This window comes from Bombina bombina, chromosome 10 (assembly GCF_027579735.1).
Source record: "Bombina bombina isolate aBomBom1 chromosome 10, aBomBom1.pri, whole genome shotgun sequence".
Lineage (NCBI taxonomy): Eukaryota > Metazoa > Chordata > Amphibia > Anura > Bombinatoridae > Bombina > Bombina bombina.
In genome coordinates, this window is record NC_069508.1 from 154,061,300 (window position 1) to 154,088,030 (window position 26,731).

The window sequence follows — 26,731 nt, forward strand, 5'->3', positions numbered from 1 at the left end:
CCCTCCCATGACTGTCTCTCTGTGCCCTACCATGACTGCTCTGTACCCTCTCATGACTGTCTCTCTGTACCCTCTCATGACTGTCTCTCTGTATACTCTCATGACTGTATTTCTCTATACCCTCTCATAACTGTCTCTATTTACCCTCCCATGACTGTCTCTCTGTGCCCTCTCATGACTGTCTCTCTGTACTTTCTGTGCCCTCTCATAACTGTCTTGCCGTACTCTCCCAAGACTGTCTCTCAGTGCCCTCTCATGACTGCCTCTCTGTGCCCTTTCATGACTGTCTCTATGTACCCTCCCATGACTGTCTCTCTGTGCCCTCCCATTACTTTATCTCTGTACTCTCTCATGACTGTCTCTCTGTCCCGTCCCATGAGTGTCTCTCTGTAAACTCAAATGACTGTATTTCTCTATACCCTCTAATGACTGTCTCTATTTATGCTCCCATGACTGTTTCTCTGTACCCTCTCATGTCTCTCTCTCTGTGCCCTCCCATGACTGTCTCTCTGTACCCTCTCATGACTGTCCCTCTGTACCCTCTCATGACTGTCTCTCTGTATTCTCTTATGACTAATTTTCTGTGCCCTCTTGAGACTGTCTCTCTGTTCCCTCTCATGACTGTCTCTCTGTACACTCAAATGACTGTATTTCTCTATACCCTCTCATGACTGTCTCTATTTATGCTCCCATGACTGTCTCTCTGTGCCCTCTCATGTCTCTCTCTCTGTACCCTCCCATGACTGTCTCTCTGTACCCTCTCATGACTGTCTCTCTGTAGCCTACCATGACTGTCTCTCTGTGCCATCCCATGACTGTCCCTCTGTACTCTCTCATGACTGTTTCTCTGTATTCTCTTATGATTATTTTTCTGTGCCCTCTTGAGACTGTCTCTCTGTTCCCTCTCATGACTGTCTCTCTGTGACTTCTCATGAGTGTCTCTCTGTATACTCCCATGGATGTCTCTCTGTACCCTCCCATGACTGTCTATCTGCTCCCTCCCATGAATGTTGCTCTGTCACTTCAGATGACTGTCTCTCTGCACCCTCCCATGATTGTCTCTCTGTGCACTCTCATGACTGTCTCTCTGTACCCTCCCATGACTGTCTCTCTGTGCCTTCTCATGACTGTCTCTCTGCTTACTCCCATAACTGTCTCTCTGTCACTTCCAATGACTGTCTCTCTGTCACTTCTGATGACTGTCTCTCTATTACCTCTCATAACTGTCTCACTGCTCCCTCTCATGACTGTCTCTCTGTACCCTCCCATGACTGTCTCTCTGTGCCCTACCATGACTGTCTCTCTGTACCCTCTCATGACTGTCTCTCTGTGCCCTCACATGACTGTCTCTCTGTACTCTCTCATTACTGTCTCTCTGTACCCTCTCATGAATGCGCTTTCATGCGAATGCGCTTTCATAGGCTCCAATGGGAACCTCGTTCTGATGCTGTCATACACATCACCGAACTTAGTTCAGCGAAGAGGATAAGTCGCACAGCGATGGGCAGCAATGTAAATATATATGCTTATATACATATATATTTATGTGTTTATATGTGTATATACACAATATGGCTGGGTAATATGGGGGGGGGGGGGTCGCGATTTAAAAACAAACAAACTGTCATTGCGATTTAATCGCGATTTTATTAAAAATTAAAATAACACCTTCATTTTTCAATAAAACGTTTATTTAACACTCCAGAATCTTACTGTACATGTTTCTCAATGTCCAATACTCTCTTGGAGCATAAAAATGAACACTTATAATTAGAGGAAAAATATAAAAACTCAACTAAATTATATATTATATAAATAATAAATATAATATTACATTTATCATCTATCTATCTATCTAGTAAGTAACTCTATATATCATTCATCCTCTATAATCTATCTACTAGATAGATGCTATAGAGCAGTACGTAGTAGATATTATTTATATATATTTAGGAAACATCATGTTGAATATATTATATTTTACAATTCACTTCACAATACATCCTACAAGCAACCCTTCATGAACATTTATAAATAAAATATATTGTATTATTGTAATATGTAATCAAACTCAATGTTATGCGTCACAGAAGTTAAAAAATAAATAAAAAAATCAGTAAGGCACTTTAAAGTTTTTTTACAATATTCACATTATTGCTCACAACTTTGAGCTGACCCACCGCCACACCATCGCTTGACCACCGCCACAACACTCCCACACACTCTTCAATCTTTTTCAAAATGGCCGTTTTGCGGGCATTCTCAGGTCCGCCCACGGCCACACACTGGTCCGTCTCTCATTCTCCCTCTCCGCCTCCGTTTTCATGACGATCTGAAGATTTTTTTTTTTTTTTTAAAAATGGTGTACTCTCGCGGTTTTAAAACCACAGCAATTAATCGCGGTTTAAAACCACATCCGCAATTAATCGTGCAGTCCTAATACACATATTAAAAAATAAATATATATCTATATATATTCATATACATATATATTTATAGAGAACACACAATCCCTATAGACCGCAATGTATAAAACAATTTTCAATGCCTTTTTTCTCTCACACCCCACACCCAATTTAAGCTCTAACAACTGCTTCGTGCAGTTTAAAAAAAAAAAAAAAGAAAGAAATTTTTATTTTATTTTATAAAACCACACTACACTTAATTTAGAAGGCAATTGTGGCACTTTTTTGAAAATTAACCAGAGATCAGATATCTGCTTAATTTTCAAAGCGCTAATTACTACAGTGAGCTTGCGGTAGCAATAACCAGCCACTTGTGATGTCAGGCTATTTAATGTGCGCACGTATACAGGCTAATGACTGTCTCTCTGTACCCTCCCAAGCCTGTATCCCTGTAACCCCCAAGGCTGTCCCTCTGTCCCCTGCCATCACTGTCTATCTGTACCCTCACAAGGCTGTCTCTCTATACACTTCCGAAGCTAACCCTCTGTCCTCTCCCATGACTATCTCTCTGTCCCCTCCCATAACGGTATCTCTGTCCGCTCCCATGACATTTTCTCTGTCCCCTCCCATGACTATATCAATGTCCCCTCCCATGACTATATCTCTGTCCCCTCCCATGACTGTCTCTCTGTGCCCTCCAATGACTCTCTCTCTGCACCTTCTCATGACTGTCTCTCTGTCCCCTCCCATGACTGTCTCTCTGTGCCCTCCCATGACTGTCTCTCTGTTCCCTCACATGGCAGTCTCTTGGTGCCTTTTCATGACTGTCTCTCTGTGCCCCCTCATGACTGTCTCTCTGTCCCCTCCCATGACTGTCCCTCTGTGCCCTCTCATGACTGTCTCTCTGTGCCCTCTCATCACTGTCTCTCTCTGTCCCCTCCCATGACTGCCTCTCTGTACCCTCCCATGACTGTCTCTCTACACCCTCCCATGACTGTCTCTCTGCACCCTCCCATGACTGTCTCTCTATACCCTCCCATGACTGTCTCTCTGCACCTTCCCATGACTGTCTCTCTACCCACTCCCATGACTATCCCTCTGTCCTCTCCCATGACTGTTGCTCTGCTCCCTCTTATGACTGTCTCTCTGTGACCTCCCATGACTGTCCCTCTGTCCTCTCCCATGACTGTTGCTCTGCTCCCTCTTATGACTGTCTCTCTGTGCCCTCAAATGACTGTCTCTCTGCACCCTCTCATGACTGTCTCTCTGACCCCTCCCATGACTGTCTCTCTGTGCTCTCCAATGACTGTCTCCCTGCTCCCTCCCATGACAGTCTCTCGGTGCCTTTTCATGATTGTCTCTCTGTGCCCCCTCATGATTGTCTCTCTGTCCCCTCCCATGACTGTCCCTCTGTGACCTCTCATGACTGTCTCTCTGTGCCCTCTCATCACTGTCTCTCTCTGTCCCCTCCCATGACTGCCTCTCTGTACCCTCCCATGACTGTCTCTCTACATCCTCTCATGACTGTCTCTCTGCACCCTCCCATGACTGTCTCTCTGCGCACTCCCATGACTGTCCCTCTGTCCTCTCCCATGACTGTTGCTCTGCTTCCTCTTATGACTGTCTCTCTGTGACCTCCCATGACTGTCTCTGTCCCCTCCCATGACTGCCACTCTGTCCCCTCCCATGACTGTCTCTCTGTGCCCTCAAATGACTGTCTCTCTGCACCCTCTCATGACTGTTTCTCTGTCCACTCTGATGACTGTCTCTCTGTGCTCTCCAATGACTGTCTCTCTGTGCCCTCTCATTGCTGTCTCTCTGTGCCCTCCCAAGACTGTCTTTCTGCTACCTCCCATGACTGTCTCTCTGTGCCCTCTCATGACTGTCTCTCTGTACCCTCTCATGACTGTCTCTCTGTGCCATCTCATGAATGTCTCTCTGTGCCCTCTCATGAATGTCTCTCTCTGTCAACTCCTATGACTGTCTCTCTCTCCCCTCCCATTACTGTCTCTCTGTGCCCTCCAATGACTGTCTCTCTGCACCCTCCCAAGACTGTCACTCTGCGCCCTCCCATGACTGTTTCTCTGCGCCCTCCCATGACTCTCTCTCTGTAGCCTCCCATGACTGTCTATCTGCACCATCCCATGACTGTCTCTCTGTCCCCTCCCATGACTGTCTCTCTGTGCCCTCCCATGACTGTCTCTCTGCACCCTCCTATGACTGTCTCTCTATGCACTCTCATGATTGTCTCTCTGTCCTCTCCCATGACTGTCGCTCTGCTCCCTCTCATGACTGTCTCTCTGAATCCTCCCATGACTGTCTCTCTCTGTCCCCTCCCAAGACTGCCTCTCTGTCCCCTCTAATAACTGTCTATCTGTGCCCTCCCATGACTGTCTCTCTGCACCCTCCCATGACTATCTCTCTGCACACTCTCATGACTGTCTCTATGTCCTCTTCCATGACTATCGCTCTGCTCCCTCTCATGACTGTCTCTCTGCGCCCTCCCATGACTGTCTCTCTCTCTGTCCCTCCCATGGCTGCCTCTCTGTTCCATCCCAAGACTATCTCTCTGTGCCCTCAAATGACTGTCTCTCTGCATCCTCCCATGACTGTCCCTCTGTGCCCTCTCATGACTGTCTCTCTGTGCCCCATCATGACTGTCTTTCTGTCCCCTCCCATGACTGTCCCTCTGTGCCTTCTCATGACTGTCTCTCTGTACCCCCTTATGACTGTCTTTCTGACCCCTCCCATGACTGTCCCTCTGTGCCCTCTCATGACTGTCTCTCTGTGCCCTTTCATGACTGACTCTCTCTGTCCCCTCCCATGACTGCCTCTCTGTCCCCTCCCATGACTGTCTCTCTGCACCCTCCCATGACTATCTCTCCTTGCACTCCCATGACTGTCTCTCTGTAATCTACTATGACTGTCGCTCTGCTCCCTCTTATGACTGTCTCTCTGCACCCTCCCATGACTGTCTCTATCTGTCCCCTCCCATGACTGTCTCTCTGTACCCTCCCATGACTGTCTCTATCTGTCCCCTCCCATGACTGCCTCTCTGTCCCCTCCCATGACTGTCTTTCTGTACCTTCAAATGACTGTGTCTCTGAACCTTCTCATGACTGTCTCTCTGTCCCCTCCCATGACTGTCTCTCTGTGCAATCTCATGAACATCTCTGTAATCCCTCCCAAGACTGTCTCCCTGCTATCTCCCATGACTGTCTTTCTGTGCCGTCTCATGACTATCTCTCTGTACCCTCTCATGACTGTCTCTCTGTGCCATCAAATGAATGTCTCTCTGTGCCCTATCATGACTGTCTCTCTCTGTCAACTCCTATGTCTCTCTCTGTCCCCTCCAATAACTGTCTCTGTCCCCTCCTATGACTGTCGCTTTGCTCCCTCCCATGACTGTCTCTCTGTGCCTTCCCATGACTGTCTCTCTGCACCCTCTCATGACTGTCTCTCTCTGTCCCCTCCAATGACTGCCTCTCTGTCCCCTCCCATGACTGTCTCTCTGTGCCCTCCCATGACTGTCTCTCTGTGCCCTCCCATGATTGTCTCTCTGTCCCCTCCCATGACTGTATCTCTGCTCCCTCCAATGACTGTCTCTCTGTGCCCTCTCATGACTGTCTCTATGAACTTTCTGTGCCCTCTCATGACTGTCTTGCCATACCCTCCCAAGACTGTCTCTCTGTGCCCCATCATGACTGTCTTTCTGTCCCCTCCCATGACTGTCCCTCTGTGCCTTCTCATGACTGTCTCTCTGTACCCCCTTATGACTGTCTTTCTGACCCCTCCCATGACTGTCCCTCTGTGCCCTCTCATGACTGTCTCTCTGTGCCCTTTCATGACTGACTCTCTCTGTCCCCTCCCATGACTGCCTCTCTGTCCCCTCCCATGACTGTCTCTCTGTGCCCTCTCATGACTGTCTCTCTGTACCCTCTCATGACTGTCTCTCTGTGCCATCTCATGAATGTCTCTCTGTGCCCTCTCATGAATGTCTCTCTCTGTCAACTCCTATGACTGTCTCTCTCTCCCCTCCCATTACTGTCTCTCTGTGCCCTCCAATGACTGTCTCTCTGCACCCTCCCAAGACTGTCACTCTGCGCCCTCCCATGACTGTTTCTCTGCGCCCTCCCATGACTCTCTCTCTGTAGCCTCCCATGACTGTCTATCTGCACCATCCCATGACTGTCTCTCTGTCCCCTCCCATGACTGTCTCTCTGTGCCCTCCCATGACTGTCTCTCTGCACCCTCCTATGACTGTCTCTCTATGCACTCTCATGATTGTCTCTCTGTCCTCTCCCATGACTGTCGCTCTGCTCCCTCTCATGACTGTCTCTCTGAATCCTCCCATGACTGTCTCTCTCTGTCCCCTCCCAAGACTGCCTCTCTGTCCCCTCTAATAACTGTCTATCTGTGCCCTCCCATGACTGTCTCTCTGCACCCTCCCATGACTATCTCTCTGCACACTCTCATGACTGTCTCTATGTCCTCTTCCATGACTATCGCTCTGCTCCCTCTCATGACTGTCTCTCTGCGCCCTCCCATGACTGTCTCTCTCTCTGTCCCTCCCATGGCTGCCTCTCTGTTCCATCCCAAGACTATCTCTCTGTGCCCTCAAATGACTGTCTCTCTGCATCCTCCCATGACTGTCCCTCTGTGCCCTCTCATGACTGTCTCTCTGTGCCCCATCATGACTGTCTTTCTGTCCCCTCCCATGACTTTCCCTCTGTGCCTTCTCATGACTGTCTCTCTGTACCCCCTTATGACTGTCTTTCTGACCCCTCCCATGACTGTCCCTCTGTGCCCTCTCATGACTGTCTCTCTGTGCCCTTTCATGACTGACTCTCTCTGTCCCCTCCCATGACTGCCTCTCTGTCCCCTCCCATGACTGTCTCTCTGCAACCTCCCATGACTATCTCTCCTTGCACTCCCATGACTGTCTCTCTGTAATCTACTATGACTGTCGCTCTGCTCCCTCTTATGACTGTCTCTCTGCACCCTCCCATGACTGTCTCTATCTGTCCCCTCCCATGACTGCCTCTCTGCACCCTCCCATGACTGTCTCTATCTGTCCCCTCCCATGACTGCCTCTCTGTCCCCTCCCATGACTGTCTTTCTGTACCTTCAAATGACTGTGTCTCTGAACCTTCTCATGACTGTCTCTCTGTCCCCTCCCATGACTGTCTCTCTGTGCAATCTCATGAACATCTCTGTAATCCCTCCCAAGACTGTCTCCCTGCTATCTCCCATGACTGTCTTTCTGTGCCGTCTCATGACTATCTCTCTGTACCCTCTCATGACTGTCTCTCTGTGCCATCAAATGAATGTCTCTCTGTGCCCTATCATGACTGTCTCTCTCTGTCAACTCCTATGTCTCTCTCTGTCCCCTCCAATAACTGTCTCTGTCCCCTCCTATGACTGTCGCTTTGCTCCCTCCCATGACTGTCTCTCTGTGCCTTCCCATGACTGTCTCTCTGCACCCTCTCATGACTGTCTCTCTCTGTCCCCTCCAATGACTGCCTCTCTGTCCCCTCCCATGACTGTCTCTCTGTGCCCTCCCATGACTGTCTCTCTGTGCCCTCCCATGATTGTCTCTCTGTCCCCTCCCATGACTGTATCTCTGCTCCCTCCAATGACTGTCTCTCTGTGCCCTCTCATGACTGTCTCTATGAACTTTCTGTGCCCTCTCATGACTGTCTTGCCATACCCTCCCAAGACTGTCTCTCTGTGCCCCATCATGACTGTCTTTCTGTCCCCTCCCATGACTGTCCCTCTGTGCCTTCTCATGACTGTCTCTCTGTACCCCCTTATGACTGTCTTTCTGACCCCTCCCATGACTGTCCCTCTGTGCCCTCTCATGACTGTCTCTCTGTGCCCTTTCATGACTGACTCTCTCTGTCCCCTCCCATGACTGCCTCTCTGTCCCCTCCCATGACTGTCTCTCTGCAACCTCCCATGACTATCTCTCCTTGCACTCCCATGACTGTCTCTCTGTAATCTACTATGACTGTCGCTCTGCTCCCTCTTATGACTGTCTCTCTGCACCCTCCCATGACTGTCTCTATCTGTCCCCTCCCATGACTGCCTCTCTGCACCCTCCCATGACTGTCTCTATCTGTCCCCTCCCATGACTGCCTCTCTGTCCCCTCCCATGACTGTCTTTCTGTACCTTCAAATGACTGTGTCTCTGAACCTTCTCATGACTGTCTCTATGTCCCCTCCCATGACTGTCTCTCTGTGCAATCTCATGAACATCTCTGTAATCCCTCCCAAGACTGTCTCCCTGCTATCTCCCATGACTGTCTTTCTGTGCCCTCTCATGACTATCTCTCTGTACCCTCTCATGACTGTCTCTCTGTGCCATCAAATGAATGTCTCTCTGTGCCCTATCATGACTGTCTCTCTCTGTCAACTCCTATGTCTCTCTCTGTCCCCTCCAATAACTGTCTCTGTCCCCTCCTATGACTGTCGCTTTGCTCCCTCCCATGACTGTCTCTCTGTGCCTTCCCATGACTGTCTCTCTGCACCCTCTCATGACTGTCTCTCTCTGTCCCCTCCAATGACTGCCTCTCTGTCCCCTCCCATGACTGTCTCTCTGTGCCCTCCCATGACTGTCTCTCTGTGCCCTCCCATGATTGTCTCTCTGTCCCCTCCCATGACTGTATCTCTGCTCCCTCCAATGACTGTCTCTCTGTGCCCTCTCATGACTGTCTCTATGAACTTTCTGTGCCCTCTCATGACTGTCTTGCCATACCCTCCCAAGACTGTCTCTCAGTGCCCTCTCATGACTGTCTCTCTGTGCCCTCTCATGACTGTCTCTCTGTACCCTTTCATGTCTGTCTCTCGCTGTGCCCTCCCATGACTGTCTCTCTGTACACTCTCATGACTGTATTTCTCTATAGCCTCTCATGACTGTTTCTATTTACCCTCCCATTACTGTATCTCTGTACCCTCTCATGACTGTCTTTCTGTGCCCTCTCATGTCTGTCTCTCTGTGCCTTCCCATGACTGTCTCTCTGTACACTCTCATGATTGTATTTCTCTATACCCTCTCATAACTGTCTCTATTTACCCTCCCGTGACTATCTCTCTGTGCACTCCCATGACTGTCTCTCTGTAATCTCCTATGACTGTCGCTCTGCTCCCTCTTATGACTGTCTCTCTGCACCCTCCCATGACTGTCTCTATCTGTCCCCTCCCATGACTGCCTCTCTGTCCCCTCCCATGACTGTCTTTCTGTGCCTTCAAATGACTGTCTCTCTGAACCTTCTCATGACTGTCTCTCTGTCCCCTCCCATGACTGTCTCTCTGTGCAATCTCATGAACATCTCTCTAATCCCTCCCAAGTCTCCCTGCTACCTCCCATGACTGTCTCTCTGTGCCCTCTCATGACTATCTCTCTGTACCCTCTCATGACTGTCTCTCTGTGCCATCAAATGAATGTCTCTCTATGCCCTATCATGACTGTCTCTCTCTGTCAACTCCTATGTCTCAATCTGTCCCCTCCAAAAACTGTCTCTCTGTCCCCTCCTATGACTGTCTCTCTGTGCCTTTCCATGACTGTCTCTCTGCACCCTCTCATGACTGTCTCTCTCTGTCCCCTCCAATGACTGCCTCTCTGTCCCCTCCCATGACTGTCTCTCTGTGCCCTCCCATGACTGTCTCTCTGTGCCCTCCCATGATTGTCTCTCTGTCCCCTCCCATGACTGTATCTCTGCTCCCTCCAATGACTGTCTCTCTGTGCCCTCTCATGACTGTCTCTCTGAACTTTTTGTGCCCTCTCATGACTTTCTTGCCATACCCTCCCAAGACTGTCTCTCAGTGTCCTCTCATGACTGTCTCTCTGCTCCCTCCCATGACTGTCTCTCTGTGCCCTCCCATGACTGTCTCTCTGTACACTCTCATGACTGTATTTCTCTATAGCCTCTCATGACTTTCTATTTACCCTCCCATTACTGTATCTCTGTACCCTCTCATGACTGTCTCTCTGTGCCCTCTCATGACTGTCTCTCTGTACCCTCTCATGTCTGTCTCTCTGTGCCTTCCCATGACTGTCTCTCTGTACACTCTCATGATTGTATTTCTCTATACCCTCTCATAACTGTCTCTATTTACCCTCCCATGACTGTCTCTCTGTGCCCTCTCATGACTGTCTCTCTGTGTCCTCTCATGACTGTCTCTCTGTACTTTCTGTGCCCTCTCATGACTGTCTTGCCGTACCCTCCCAAGACTGTCTCTCTGTTCCCTCCCATTACTTTATCTCTGTACTCTCTCATGACTGTCTCTCTGTGCCCTCAAATGACTGTCTCTCTGTACACTCAAATGACTGTATTTCTCTATACCCTCTCATGACTGTCTCTATTTATGCTCCCATGACTGTCTCTCTGTGCCCTCTCATGTCTCTCTCTCTGTACCCTCCCATGACTGTCTCTCTGTACCCTCTCGTGACTGTCTCTCTGTAGCCTACCATGACTGTCTCTCTGTGCCATCCCATGACTGTCCCTCTGTACTCTCTCATGACTGTTTCTCTGTATTCTCTTATGATTATTTTTCTGTGCCCTCTTGAGACTGTCTCTCTGTTCCCTCTCATGACTGTCTCTCTGTGACTTCTCATGAGTGTCTCTCTGTATACTCCCATGGATGTCTCTCTGTACCCTCCCATGACTGTCTCTCTGCTCCCTCCCATGAATGTTGCTCTGTCACTTCAGATGACTGTCTCTCTGCACCCTCCCATGATTGTCTCTCTGTGCACTCTCATGACTGTCTCTCTGTACCCTCCCATGACTGTCTCTCTGTGCCTTCTCATGACTGTCTCTCTGCTTACTCCCATAACTGTCTCTCTGTCACTTCCAATGACTGTCTCTCTGTCACTTCTGATGACTGTCTCTCTATTACCTCTCATAACTGTCTCACTGCTCCCTCCCATGACTGTCTCTCTGTACCCTCCCATGACTGTCTCTCTGTGCCCTACCATGACTGTCTCTCTGTACCCTCTCATGACTGTCTCTCTGTGCCCTCCCATGACTGTCTCTCTGTACTCTCTCATTACTGTCTCTCTGTAACCTCTCATGACTGTCTCTCTGTACCCTCTCATGACTGTCTCTCTGCACCCTCCCATGATTGTCTCTCTGTGCACTCTCACAACTGTCTCTCTGTACCCTCCCATGGCTGTCTCTCTGCTCCCTCCCATGACTGTCTCTCTGTCACTTCCAATGACTGTCTCTCTGTAACTTCTGATGAATGTCTCTCTGTGCACTCTCATGACTGTCTCTCTGTACCCTCCCATGACTGTCTCTCTGTGCCCTACCATGACTGCTCTGTACCCTCTCATGACTGTCTCTCTGTACCATCTCATGACTGTCTCTCTGTATACTCTCATGACTGTATTTCTCTATACCCTCTCATAACTGTCTCTATTTACCCTCCCATGACTGTCTCTCTGTGCCCTCTCATGACTGTCTCTCTGTACTTTCTGTGCCCTCTCATAACTGTCTTGCCGTACTCTCCCAAGACTGTCTCTCAGTGCCCTCTCATGACTGTCTCTCTGTGCCCTTTCATGACTGTCTCTATATACCCTCCCATGACTGTCTCTCTGTGCCCTCCCATTACTTTATCTCTGTACTCTCTCATGACTGTCTCTCTGTCCCATCCCATGAGTGTCTCTCTGTACACTCAAATGACTGTATTTCTCTATACCCTCTAATGACTGTCTCTATTTATGCTCCCATGACTGTCTCTCTGTACCCTCTCATGTCTCTCTCTCTGTGCCCTCCCATGACTGTCTCTCTGTACCCTCTCATGACTGTCCATCTGTACCCTCTCATGACTGTCTCTCTGTATTCTCTTATGACTAATTTTCTGTGCCCTCTTGAGACTGTCTCTCTGTTCCCTCTCATGTCTGTCTCTCTGTACACTCAAATGACTGTATTTCTCTATACCCTCTCATGGCTGTCTCTATTTATGCTCCCATGACTGTCTCTCTGTGCCCTCTCATGTCTCTCTCTCTGTACCCTCCCATGACTGTCTCTCTGTACCCTCTCATGACTGTCTCTCTGTAGCCTACCATGACTGTCTCTCTGTACCATCCCATGACTGTCCCTCTGTACTCTCTCATGACTGTTTCTCTGTATTCTCTTATGATTATTTTTCTGTGCCCTCTTGAGACTGTCTCTCTGTTCCCTCTCATGACTGTCTCTCTGTGACTTCTCATGAGTGTCTCTCTGTATACTCCCATGGATGTCTCTCTGTACCCTCCCATGACTGTCTCTCTGCTCCCTCCCATGAATGTTGCTCTGTCACTTCAGATGACTGTCTCTCTGCACCCTCCCATGATTGTCTCTCTGTGCACTCTCATGACTGTCTCTCTGTACCCTCCCATGACTGTCTCTCTGTGCCTTCTCATGACTGTCTCTCTGCTTACTCCCATAACTGTCTCTCTGTCACTTCCAATGACTGTCTCTCTGTCACTTCTGATGACTGTCTCTCTATTACCTCTCATAACTGTCTCACTGCTCCCTCCCATGACTGTCTCTCTGTACCCTCCCATGACTGTCTCTCTGTGCCCTACCATGACTGTCTCTCTGTACCCTCTCATGACTGTCTCTCTGTGCCCTCCCATGACTGTCTCTCTGTACTCTCTCATTACTGTCTCTCTGTACCCTCTCATGACTGTCTCTCTGTACCCTCTCATGACTGTCTCTCTGCACCCTCCCATGATTGTCTCTCTGTGCACTCTCACAACTGTCTCTCTGTACCCTCCCATGACTGTCTCTCTCTGCTCCTTCCCATGGCTGTCTCTCTGCTCCCTCCCATGACTGTCTCTCTGTCACTTCCAATGACTGTCTCTCTGTAACTTCTGATGACTGTCTCTCTGTGCACTCTCATGACTGTCTCTCTGTACCCTCCCATGACTGTCTCTCTGTGCCCTACCATGACTGCTCTGTACCCTCTCATGACTGTCTCTCTGTACCCTCTCATGACTGTCTCTCTGTATACTCTCATGACTGTATTTCTCTATACCCTCTCATGACTGTCTCTATTTATGCTCCCATGACTGTCTCTCTGTGCCCTCTCATGTCTCTCTCTCTGTACCCTCCCATGACTGTCTCTCTGTACCCTCTCGTGACTGTCTCTCTGTAGCCTACCATGATTGTCTCTCTGTGCCATCCCATGACTGTCCCTCTGTACTCTCTCATGACTGTTTCTCTGTATTCTCTTATGATTATTTTTCTGTGCCCTCTTGAGACTGTCTCTCTGTTCCCTCTCATGACTGTCTCTCTGTGACTTCTCATGAGTGTCTCTCTGTATACTCCCATGGATGTCTCTCTGTACCCTCCCATGACTGTCTCTCTGCTCCCTCCCATGAATGTTGCTCTGTCACTTCAGATGACTGTCTCTCTGCACCCTCCCATGATTGTCTCTCTGTGCACTCTCATGACTGTCTCTCTGTACCCTCCCATGACTGTCTCTCTGTGCCTTCTCATGACTGTCTCTCTGCTTACTCCCATAACTGTCTCTCTGTCACTTCCAATGACTGTCTCTCTGTCACTTCTGATGACTGTCTCTCTATTACCTCTCATAACTGTCTCACTGCTCACTCCCATGACTGTCTCTCTGTACCCTCCCATGACTGTCTCTCTGTGCCCTACCATGACTGTCTTTCTGTACCCTCTCATGACTGTCTCTCTGTGCCCTCCCATGACTGTCTCTCTGTACTCTCTCATTACTGTCTCTCTGTACCCTCTCATGATTGTCTCTCTGTACCCTCTCATGACTGTCTCTCTGCACCCTCCCATGATTGTCTCTCTGTGCACTCTCACAACTGTCTCTCTGTACCCTCCCATGACTGTCTCTCTCTGCTCCTTCCCATGGCTGTCTCTCTGCTCCCTCCCATGACTGTCTCTCTGTCACTTCCAATGACTGTCTCTCTGTAACTTCTGATGACTGTCTCTCTGTGCACTCTCATGACTGTCTCTCTGTACCCTCCCATGACTGTCTCTCTGTGCCCTACCATGACTGCTCTGTACCCTCTCATGACTGTCTCTCTGTACCCTCTCATGACTGTCTCTCTGTATACTCTCATGACTGTATTTCTCTATACCCTCTCATAACTGTCTCTATTTACCCTCCCATGACTGTCTCTCTGTGCCCTCTCATGACTGTCTCTCTGTACTTTCTGTGCCCTCTCATAACTGTCTTGCCGTACTCTCCCAAGACTGTCTCTCAGTGCCCTCTCATGACTGCCTCTCTGTGCCCTTTCATGACTGTCTCTATGTACCCTCCCATGACTGTCTCTCTGTGCCCTCCCATTACTTTATCTCTGTACTCTCTCATGACTGTCTCTCTGTCCCGTCCCATGAGTGTCTCTCTGTAAACTCAAATGACTGTATTTCTCTATACCCTCTAATGACTGTCTCTATTTATGCTCCCATGACTGTTTCTCTGTACCCTCTCATGTCTCTCTCTCTGTGCCCTCCCATGACTGTCTCTCTGTACCCTCTCATGACTGTCCCTCTGTACCCTCTCATGACTGTCTCTCTGTATTCTCTTATGACTAATTTTCTGTGCCCTCTTGAGACTGTCTCTCTGTTCCCTCTCATGACTGTCTCTCTGTACACTCAAATGACTGTATTTCTCTATACCCTCTCATGACTGTCTCTATTTATGCTCCCATGACTGTCTCTCTGTGCCCTCTCATGTCTCTCTCTCTGTACCCTCCCATGACTGTCTCTCTGTACCCTCTCATGACTGTCTCTCTGTAGCCTACCATGACTGTCTCTCTGTGCCATCCCATGACTGTCCCTCTGTACTCTCTCATGACTGTTTCTCTGTATTCTCTTATGATTATTTTTCTGTGCCCTCTTGAGACTGTCTCTCTGTTCCCTCTCATGACTGTCTCTCTGTGACTTCTCATGAGTGTCTCTCTGTATACTCCCATGGATGTCTCTCTGTACCCTCCCATGACTGTCTATCTGCTCCCTCCCATGAATGTTGCTCTGTCACTTCAGATGACTGTCTCTCTGCACCCTCCCATGATTGTCTCTCTGTGCACTCTCATGACTGTCTCTCTGTACCCTCCCATGACTGTCTCTATGTGCCTTCTCATGACTGTCTCTCTGCTTACTCCCATAACTGTCTCTCTGTCACTTCCAATGACTGTCTCTCTGTCACTTCTGATGACTGTCTCTCTATTACCTCTCATAACTGTCTCACTGCTCCCTCTCATGACTGTCTCTCTGTACCCTCCCATGACTGTCTCTCTGTGCCCTACCATGACTGTCTCTCTGTACCCTCTCATGACTGTCTCTCTGTGCCCTCACATGACTGTCTCTCTGTACTCTCTCATTACTGTCTCTCTGTACCCTCTCATGACTGTCTCTCTGTACCCTCTCATGACTGTCTCTCTGCACCCTCCCATGATTGTCTCTCTGTGCACTCTCACAACTGTCTCTCTGTACCCTCCCATGACTGTCTCTCTCTGCTCCTTCCCATGGCTGTCTCTCTGCTCCCTCCCATGACTGTCTCTCTGTCACTTCAGATGACTGTCTCTCTGCACCCTCCCATGATTGTCTCTCTGTGCACTCTCATGACTGTCTCTCTGTACCCTCCCATGACTGTCTCTCTGTGCCTTCTCATGACTGTCTCTCTGCTTACTCCCATAACTGTCTCTCTGTCACTTCCAATGACTGTCTCTCTGTCACTTCTGATGACTGTCTCTCTATTACCTCTCATAACTGTCTCACTGCTCCCTCTCATGACTGTCTCTCTGTACCCTCCCATGACTGTCTCTCTGTGCACTCTCATGACTGTCTCTCTGTACCCTCCCATGACTGTCTCTCTGTGCCCTACCATGACTGCTCTGTACCCTCTCATGACTGTCTCTCTGTACCCTCTCATGACTGTCTCTCTGTATACTCTCATGACTGTATTTCTCTATACCCTCTCATAACTGTCTCTATTTACCCTCCCATGACTGCCTCTCTGTGCCCTCTCATGACTGTCTCTCTGTACTTTCTGTGCCCTCTCATAACTGTCTTGCCGTACTCTCCCAAGACTGTCTCTCAGTGCCCTCTCATGACTGTGTCTCTGTGCCCTTTCATGACTGTCTCTATGTACCCTCCCATAACTGTCTCTCTGTGCCCTCCCATTACTTTATCTCTGTACTCTCTCATGACTGTCTCTCTGTCCCGTCCCATGAGTGTCTCTCTGTACACTCAAATGACTGTATTTCTCTATACCCTCTAATGACTGTCTCTATTTATGCTCCCATGACTGTCTCTCTGTGCCCTCTCATGTCTCTCTCTCTGTGCCCTCCCATGACTGTCTCTCTGTACCCTCTCATGACTGTCCCTCTGTACCCTCTCATGACTGTCTCTCTGTATTCTCTTATGACTAATTTTCTGTGCCCTCTTGAGACTGTCTCTCTGTTCCCTCTCATGACTGTCTCTCTGTGCCTTCTCATGAATGTCTCTCTGTATACTCCCATGGATGTCTCTCTGTACCATCCCATGACTGTCCCTCTGTACTCTCTCATGACTGTTTCTCTGTATTCTCTTATGACTATTTTTCTGTGCCCTCTTGAGACTGTCTCTCTGTTCCCTCTCATGACTGTCTCTCTGTGCCTTCTCATGACTGTCTCTCTGTATACTCCCATGGATGTCCCTCTGTACCCTCCCATGACCGTCTCTCTGCTCCCTCCCATGAATGTTGCTCTGTCACTTCAGATGACTGTCTCTCTGCACCTTCCCATGAGTGTCTCTCTGTGCACTCTTATGACTGTCTCTCTGTACCCTCCCATGACTGTCTCTCTGTGCCTTCTCATGACTGTCTCTCTGCTCACTCTCATAACTGTCTCTCTGTCACTTCCAATGACTGTCTCTCTGTCACTTCTGATGACTGTTTCTCTGTCACCTCTCATGACTGTCTCACTGCTCCCTCCCATGACTGTCTCTCTGTACCCTCCCATGACTGTCTCTCTGTGCCCTACCATGACTGTCTCTCTGTACCCTCTCATGACTGTCTCTCTGTGCCCTCCCATGATTGTCTCTCTGTACTCTCTCATTACTGTCTCTCTGTACCCTCTCATGACTGTCTTTCTGTGCACTCTCATGACTGTCTCTCTGCACCCTCCCATGATTGTCTCTCTGTGCACTCTCACAACTGTCTCTCTGTACCCTCCGATGACTGTCTCTCTCTGCTCCTTCCCAATACTGTCTCTCTGTCACTTCCAATGACTGTCTCTCTGTAACTTCTGATGACTTTCTCTCTGTGCACTCTCATGACTGTCTCTCTGTACCATCTCATGACTGTCCCTCTGTACTCTCTCATGACTGTTTCTCTGTATTCTCTTATGACTATTTTTCTGTGCCCTCTTGAGACTGTCTCTCTGTTCCCTCTCATGACTGTCTCTCTGTGCCTTCTCATGACTGTCTCTCTGTATACTCCCATGGATGTCTCTCTGTACCCTCCCATGACTGTCTCTCTGCTCCCGCCCATGAATGTTGCGTTGTCACTTCAGATGACTGTCTCTCTGCACCCTCCCATGATTGTCTCTCTGTGCACTCCCATGACTGTCTCTCTGTACCCTCCCATGACTGTCTCTCTGTGCCTTCTCATGGCTGTCTCTCTGCTCACTCTCATAACTGTCTCTCTGTCACTTACAATGACTGTCTCTCTGTTACTTCTGATGACTGTCTCTCTGTCACCTCTCATGACTGTCTCACTGCTCCCTCCCATGACTGTCTCTCTGTACCCTCCCATGACTGTCTCTCTGTGCCCTACCATGACTGTCTCTCTGTACTCTCTCATTACTGTCTCTCTGTACCCTCTCATGACTGTCTTTCTGTGCACTCTCATGACTGTCTCTCTGTACCCTCTCATGACTGTATCTCTGCACCCTCCCATGATTGCCTCTCTGTACCCTCTGATGACTGTCTCTCTCTGCTCCTTCCCATGACTGTCTCTCTGTCACTTCCAATGACTGTCTCTCTGTAACTTCTGATGACTGTCTCTCTGTGCACTCTCATGACTGTCTCTCTGTACCCTCCCATGAATGTCTCTCTGTGCCCTACCATGACTGCTCTGTACCCTCTCATAACTGTCTTGCCAGACTCTCCCAAGACTGTCTCTCAGTGCCCTCTCATGACTGTCTCTCTGTGCCCTTTCATGACTGTCTCTATGTACCCTCCCATGACTGTCTCTCTGTGCCCTCCCATTACTTTATCTCTGTACTCTCTCATGACTGTCTCTCTGTCCCCTCCCATGACTGTCTCTCTGTACACTCAAATGACTGTATTTCTCTATACCCTCTCATGACTGTCTCTATTTATGCTCCCATGACTGTCTCTCTGTACCCTCTCATGTCTCTCTCTCTGTGCCCTCCCATGACTGTCCCTCTGTACCCTCTCATGACTGTCTCTCTGCACCCTCCCATGATTGTCTCTCTGTGCACTCTCAGAACTGTCTCTCTGTACCCTCCCATGACTGTCTCTCTCTGCTCCTTCCCATGGCTGTCTCTCTGCTCCCATGACTGTCTCTCTGTCACTTCCAATGACTGTCTCTCTGTAACTTCTGATGACTGTCTCTCTGTACCCTCCCGTGACTGTCTCTCCGTGCCCTACCATGACAGTCTCTCTGTACCCTCTCATGACTGTCTCTCTGTACCCTCTCATGACTGTCTCTCTGTGCCCTCCCATGACTGTCTCTTTGTACTCTCTCATTACTGTCTCTCTGTACCCTCTCATGACTGTCTTTCTGTGCACTCTCATGACTGTCTCTCTGTACCCTCTAATGACTGTCTCTCTGCACCCTCCCATGATTGTCTCTCTGTGCACTCTCACAACTGTCTCTCTGTACCCTCCCATGACTGTCTCTCTCTGCTCCTTCACAAGGCTGTCTCTCTGCTCCCTCCCATGACTGTCTCTCTGTCACTTCCAATGACTGTCTCTCTGTAACTTCTGATGACTGTCTCTCTGTCACCTCTCATGACTGTCTCACTGCTCCCTCCCATGACTGTCTCTCTGTGCACTCTCATGACTGTCTCTCTGTACCCTCCCATGACTGTCTCTCTGTACCCTCCCATGATTGTCTCTCTGTGCACTCTCATGACTGTCTCTCTGTACCCTGGCATGACTGTCTCTCTGTACCCTCTCATGACTGTCTCTCTGTGCCCTCCCATGACTGTCTCTCTGTACTCTCTCATTACTGTCTCTCTGTACCCTCTCATGACTGTCTTTCTGTGCACTCTCATGACTGTCTCTCTGTACCCTCTCATGACCGTCTCTCTGCACCCTCCCATGATTGTCTCTCTGTGCACTCTCAGAACTGTCTCTCTGTACCCTCCCATGACTGTCTCTCTCTGCTCCTTCCCATGGCTGTCTCTCTGCTCCCTCCCATGACTGTCTCTCTGTAACTTCTGATGACTGTCTCTCTGTGCACTCTCATGACTGTCTCTCTGTACCCTCCCATGACTGTCTCTCTGTGCCCTACCATGACTGTCTCTCTGTACTCTCTCATGACTGTCTCTCTGTACCCTCTCATAACTGTCTCTGTGCCCTCCCCTAACTGTCTCTCTGTACTCTCTCATTACTGTCTCTCTGTACCCTCTCATGACTGTCTTTCTGTGCACTCTCATGACTGTCTCTCTGTACCCTCTAATGACTGTCTCTCTGCACCCTCCCATGATTGTCTCTCTGTGCACTCTCACAACTGTCTCTCTGTACCCTCCCATGACTGTCTCTGCTCCTTCAGAAGGCTGTCTCTCTGCTCCCTCCCATGACTGTCTCTCTGTCACTTCCAATGACTGTCTCTCTGTAACTTCTGATGACTGTCTCTCTGTCACCTCTCATGACTGTCTAACTGCTCCCTCCCATGACTGTCTCTCTGTCACCTCCCATTACTGTCTCTCTGCACCCTCCCATGATTGTCTCTCTGTGCACTCTCATTACTGTCTCCCTGTACCCTCCCATGACTGTCTCTCTGTGCCCTCCCATGACTGTCTCTCTGTACCCTCTCATGACTGTCTCTCTGTACCCTCTCATGACTGTCTCTCTGTGCCCTCCCATGACAGTCTCTTTGTATCCTCTCATGACTGTCTCTCTGTACCCTTTCATAACTGTCTTTCTGTGCACTCTCATGACTGTCTCTTTGTGCCCTCCCATGACTGTCTCTGTGTCACCTCCCATGACTGTCTCTCTGCACCCTCCCATGATTTTCTCTCTGTGCACTCTCATGACTGTCTCTCTGTACCCTCCCATGACTGTCTCTTTGTACCCTCTCATGACTGTCTCTCTGTACCCTTTCATAACTGTCTTTCTGTGCACTCTCATGACTGTCTCTTTGTGCCCTCCCATGACTGTCTCTGTGTCACCTCCCATGACTGTCTCTCTGCACCCTACCATGATTTTCTCTCTGTGCACTCTCATGACTGTCTCTCTGTACCCTCCCATGGCTGACTCTCTGTGCCCTCCCATGACTGTCTCTCTATCCCCTCCCATGATTGTCTCTCATGATTGTCTCTCTGTACCCTCCCATGACTGTCTCACTGCTCCCTCCCATGACTGTCTCTCTGTCACCTCCCATGACTGTCTCTCTGCACCCTCCCATGATTGTCTCTCTGTGCACTCTCATGACTGTCTCTCTGTACCCTTCCATGACTGTCTCTCTCTCTGCTCCTTCACAAGGCTGTCTCTCTGCTCCCTCCCATGACTGTCTCTCTGTCACTTCCAATGACTGTCTCTCTGTAACTTCTGATGACTGTCTCTCTGCACCCTCCCATGATTGTCACCTCTCATGACTGTCTAACTGCTCCCTCCCATGGCTGTCTCTCTGTCACCTCCCATTACTGTCTCTCTGCACCCTCCCATGATTGTCTCTCTGTGCACTCTCATTACTGTCTCTCTGTACCCTCCCATGAATGTCTCTCTGTGCCCTCCCATGACTGTCTCTCTGTACCCTCTCATGACTGTCTCTCTTTACCCTCTCATGACTGTCTCTCTGTGCCCTCCCATGACAGTCTCTTTGTACCCTTTCATAACTGTCTTTCTGTGCACTCTCATGACTGTCTCTTTGTGCCCTCCCATGACTGTCTTTGTGTAACCTCCCATGACTGTCTCTCTGCACCCTCCCATGATTTTCTCTCTGTGCACTCTCATGACTGTCTCTCTATACCCTCCCATGACTGTCTCTTTGTACCCTCTCATGACTGTCTCTCTGTACCCTTTCATAACTGTCTTTCTGTGCACTCTCATGACTGTCTCTTTGTGCCCTCACATGACTGTCTCTGTGTCACCTCCCATGACTGTCTCTCTGCACCCTACCATGATTTTCTCTCTGTGCACTCTCATGACTGTCTCTCTGTACCCTCCCATGGCTGACTCTCTGTGCCCTCCCATGACTGTCTCTCTATCCCCTCCCATGATTGTCTCTCTGTACCCTCCCATGACTGTCTCACTGCTCCCTCCCGTGACTGTCTCTCTGTCACCTCCCATGACTGTCTCTCTGCACCCTCCCATGATTGTCTCTCTGTGCACTCTCATGACTGTCTCTCTGTACCCTTCCATGACTGTCTCTCTGTGCCCTCCCATGACTGTCTCTCGGTACCCTCTCATGACTGTCTCTCTGTACCCTCTCATGACTGTCTCTCTGTGCCCTCCCATGACTGTCTCTTTGTACCCTCTCATGACTGTCTCTCTGTACCCTTTCATAACTGTCTTTCTGTGCACTCTCATGACTGTCTCTTTGTGCCCTCCCATGACTGTCTCTGTGTCACCTCCCATGACTGTCTCTCTGCACCCTCCCATGATTTTCTCTCTGTGCACTCTCATGACTGTCTCTCTGTACCCTCCCATGGCTGACTCTCTACACCCTCTCATGACTGTCTCTCTGCACCCTCCCATGATTGTCTCTCATGACTGTCTCACTGCTCTCTCCCATGACTTTCTCTCTGCACCCTCCCATGATTGTCTCTCTGTGCACTCTCATGATTGTCTCTCTGTACCCTCCCATGACTGTCTCACTGCTCCCTCCCATGACTGTCTCTCTGTCATCTCCCATGACTGTCGTTCAGCACCCTCCCATGACTGTCTCTCTGGGCCCTCCCATGACTGTCTCTCTGTACCTTCTCATGACTGTCTCTCTGTGAACTCTCATGACTGTCTCTCTGTACCCTCCCATGACTGTCTCTCTGTGCCCTCCCATGACTTTCTCTCTGTGCCCTCCTATGACTGTCTCTATGTACCCTCTCATGACTGTCTCTCTGCACCCTCCCATTATTTTCTCTCTGTACCCTCCCATGACTGTCTCACTACTCCCTCCCATGACTGTCTCTCTGTGCACTCTCATGACTGTCTCTCTGTGGCCTCCCATGACTGTCTCTCTGTCACCTCCCATGACTTTCTCTCTGTGCCATCTCATGACTGTTTCTCTGTACCCTCTCATGACTGTCTATCTGTGCACTCTTATGACTGTCTCTCTGTACTCTCCCATGACTGTCTCTCAGTTCCCTCTCATGACTGTCTCTCAGTGCTCTCTTATGACTGTCTATCTGTACCCTCTCATGACTGTCTCTATGTACCCTCTCATGACTGTCTCTATGTACCTTCCCATGACTGTCTCTCTGTGCCCTCCCATGACTGTATGTCTGTACCCTCTCATGACTGTCTCTCTGTGCCCTCCCATGACTGTCTCTCTGTATCCTCCCATGACTGTCTCTCTGTACCCTCTCATGTCTCTCTCTCTGCGCCCTCCCATCACTGTCTCTCTGTACTCTCTCATGACTATCTCTCTGTACCCTCAGATGACTGTCTATCTGTACCCTCTTATGACTGTCTCTATGTACCCTCCCATGACTGTCTCTCTGTGCCCTCCCATGACTGTCTCTCTGTACCCTCTCATGACTGTCTCTCTGTGCCCTCTCATGACTGTCTCTCTGTGCCCTCTCATGACTGTCTCTCTGTTCCCTCTCATGAATGTCTATCTGTTCCTTCTCATGACTGTTTCTCTGTATACTCCCATGGCTTTCTCTCTGTACCCTCCCATGACTGTCTCTCTACTCCCTCCCATGACTGTCTCACTGCTCCCTCCCATGATTGTCTCTCTATCACTTCCGATGACTGTCTCTCTGCACCCTCACATGACTGTCGTTCTGTCTCACTGCTCCAATCCATGACTGTCTCTCTGTCACCTCCCATGACTGTTTCTCGGCACCCTCCCATGATTGTCTCTCTGTATCCTCTCATAACTGTCTATCCCTTCTCATGACTGTCTCTCTGTATACTCCCATGGCTTTCTCTCTGTACCCTCCCATGACTATCTCTCTGCTCCCTCCCATGACTGTCTCCCTGCTCCCTCCCATGATTGTCTCTCTATCACTTCCGATGACTGTCTCTCTGCACCCTCCCATGACTGTCGCTCTGTCTCACTGCTCCAATCCATGACTGTCTCTCTGTCACCTCCCATGACTGTTTCTCGGCACCCTCCCATGATTGTCTCTCTGTACCCTCACATGACTATCTCTCTGTACCCTCTAAATACTGTCTCTCTCTGCTCTCCCATTACTGTCTCTCTGTACCCTCTCATGACTTTTTCTCTGTCCCCTCCCATTACTGTCTCTCTGCTCCCTCCTATAACTGTCTCTCTGCACCCTCTAATGACTGTCTCACTGCTCCCTCCCATGACCATCTCTCAGTGCCCTCTTGTGACTGTCTCTCTGTGTATTTCATGACTGTCCCTCAATATACTCCAATGACTGTCTATCTGCACCCTCCCATGACTGTATATCAGCTTCCTCCAATGACTGTCTCTCAGTGCCCTCTCATGACTGTCTTTCTGTACCCTCCCATGACTGTCTCTCTGTTCCCTCTCAAGACTGTCTCTCTGTACTTTCTGTGCCCTCTCCTGACTGTCTCTCTGTACCCTCTCATGACTATCTCTCTGTACCTTCAGATGACTGTCTATCTGTACTCTCTTATGACTGTCTCTATGTACCCTCCCATGACTGTCTCTCTGTCCCCTCCCATGACTGTCTCTCTGTGCCCTCCCATGACTGTCTCTCTATGACAGTCTCTCTGTGCCTCATGGGAGGGTACAGAGAGGCAGTCATGGGAGGGGACAGAGAGAGACAGTGATGAGAGGGCACAGAGAGACAGTCATGAGAGGGCACAGAGGTACAGTCATAGGAGTTGACAGAGAGAGGCATTCATGAGAGGGCACAGAGAGACATTCATAAGATGGCACAGAGAGACAGTCATGAGAGGGTACAGAGAGACAGTCATGAGAGGTATCAGAAAGACAATCTTGGGAGGGCGCAGAGAGACAGCCATGAGAGGGCACAGAGAGACAGTCATGGGCGGGGACAGAGAGACAGTCATGAGAGGGTGCAGCGAGACAGTCATTGGAGAGCACAGAGAGACAGTCATCGGAGGGGACAGAGAGACAGTCATGAGAGGGTGCAGAGTGACAGCCATTTGAGGGCACAGAGAGACAGTCATGGGAGGGGACAGAGAGGCAGTCATGGGAGGGGACAGAGACAGTCATGGGAGGTCGCAGAGAGACAGTCATAAGAGGGAGCAGAGCAACAGTAATGGGAGAGGACAGAGGGACAGTCATGGGAGTGCGCAGAGAGACATTCATGGGAGGGTATAGAGAGACAGTCATGGGAGGGTACAGAGAGACAGTCATGGGAGGGTGTAGAGAGACAGTCATGGGAGGGTACAGAGAGGCAGTCATGGGAGGGGACAGAGAGACATTCATTAGAGGGAGCAGAGCAACAGTCATGGCTGTCTCTCTGTCACCTCCCATTACTGTCTCTCTGCACCCTCCCATGATTGTCTCTCTGTGCACTCTCATTACTGTCTCTCTGTACCCTCCCATGAATGTCTCTCTGTGCCCTCCCATGACTGTCTCTCTGTACCCTCTCATGACTGTCTCTCTTTACCCTCTCATGACTGTCTCTCTGTGCCCTCCCATGACTGTCTCTCTGTGCCCTCCCATGACTGTATGTCTGTACCCTCTCATGACTGTCTCTCTGTGCCCTCCCATGACTGTCTCTCTGTATCCTCCCATGACTGTCTCTCTGTACCCTCTCATGTCTCTCTCTCTGCGCCCTCCCATCACTGTCTCTCTGTACTCTCTCATGACTATCTCTCTGTACCCTCAGATGACTGTCTATCTGTACCCTCTTATGACTGTCTCTATGTACCCTCCCATGACTGTCTCTCTGTGCCCTCCCATGACTGTCTCTCTGTACCCTCTCATGACTGTCTCTCTGTGCCCTCTCATGACTGTCTCTCTGTGCCCTCTCATGACTGTCTCTCTGTTCCCTCTCATGAATGTCTATCTGTTCCTTCTCATGACTGTTTCTCTGTATACTCCCATGGCTTTCTCTCTGTACCCTCCCATGACTGTCTCTCTACTCCCTCCCATGACTGTCTCACTGCTCCCTCCCATGATTGTCTCTCTATCACTTCCGATGACTGTCTCTCTGCACCCTCACATGACTGTCGTTCTGTCTCACTGCTCCAATCCATGACTGTCTCTCTGTCACCTCCCATGACTGTTTCTCGGCACCCTCCCATGATTGTCTCTCTGTATCCTCTCATAACTGTCTATCCCTTCTCATGACTGTCTCTCTGTATACTCCCATGGCTTTCTCTCTGTACCCTCCCATGACTATCTCTCTGCTCCCTCCCATGACTGTCTCCCTGCTCCCTCCCATGATTGTCTCTCTATCACTTCCGATGACTGTCTCTCTGCACCCTCCCATGACTGTCGCTCTGTCTCACTGCTCCAATCCATGACTGTCTCTCTGTCACCTCCCATGACTGTTTCTCGGCACCCTCCCATGATTGTCTCTCTGTACCCTCACATGACTATCTCTCTGTACCCTCTAAATACTGTCTCTCTCTGCTCTCCCATTACTGTCTCTCTGTACCCTCTCATGACTTTTTCTCTGTCCCCTCCCATTACTGTCTCTCTGCTCCCTCCTATAACTGTCTCTCTGCACCCTCTAATGACTGTCTCACTGCTCCCTCCCATGACCATCTCTCAGTGCCCTCTTGTGACTGTCTCTCTGTGTATTTCATGACTGTCCCTCAATATACTCCAATGACTGTCTATCTGCACCCTCCCATGACTGTATATCAGCTTCCTCCAATGACTGTCTCTCAGTGCCCTCTCATGACTGTCTTTCTGTACCCTCCCATGACTGTCTCTCTGTTCCCTCTCAAGACTGTCTCTCTGTACTTTCTGTGCCCTCTCCTGACTGTCTCTCTGTACCCTCTCATGACTATCTCTCTGTACCTTCAGATGACTGTCTATCTGTACTC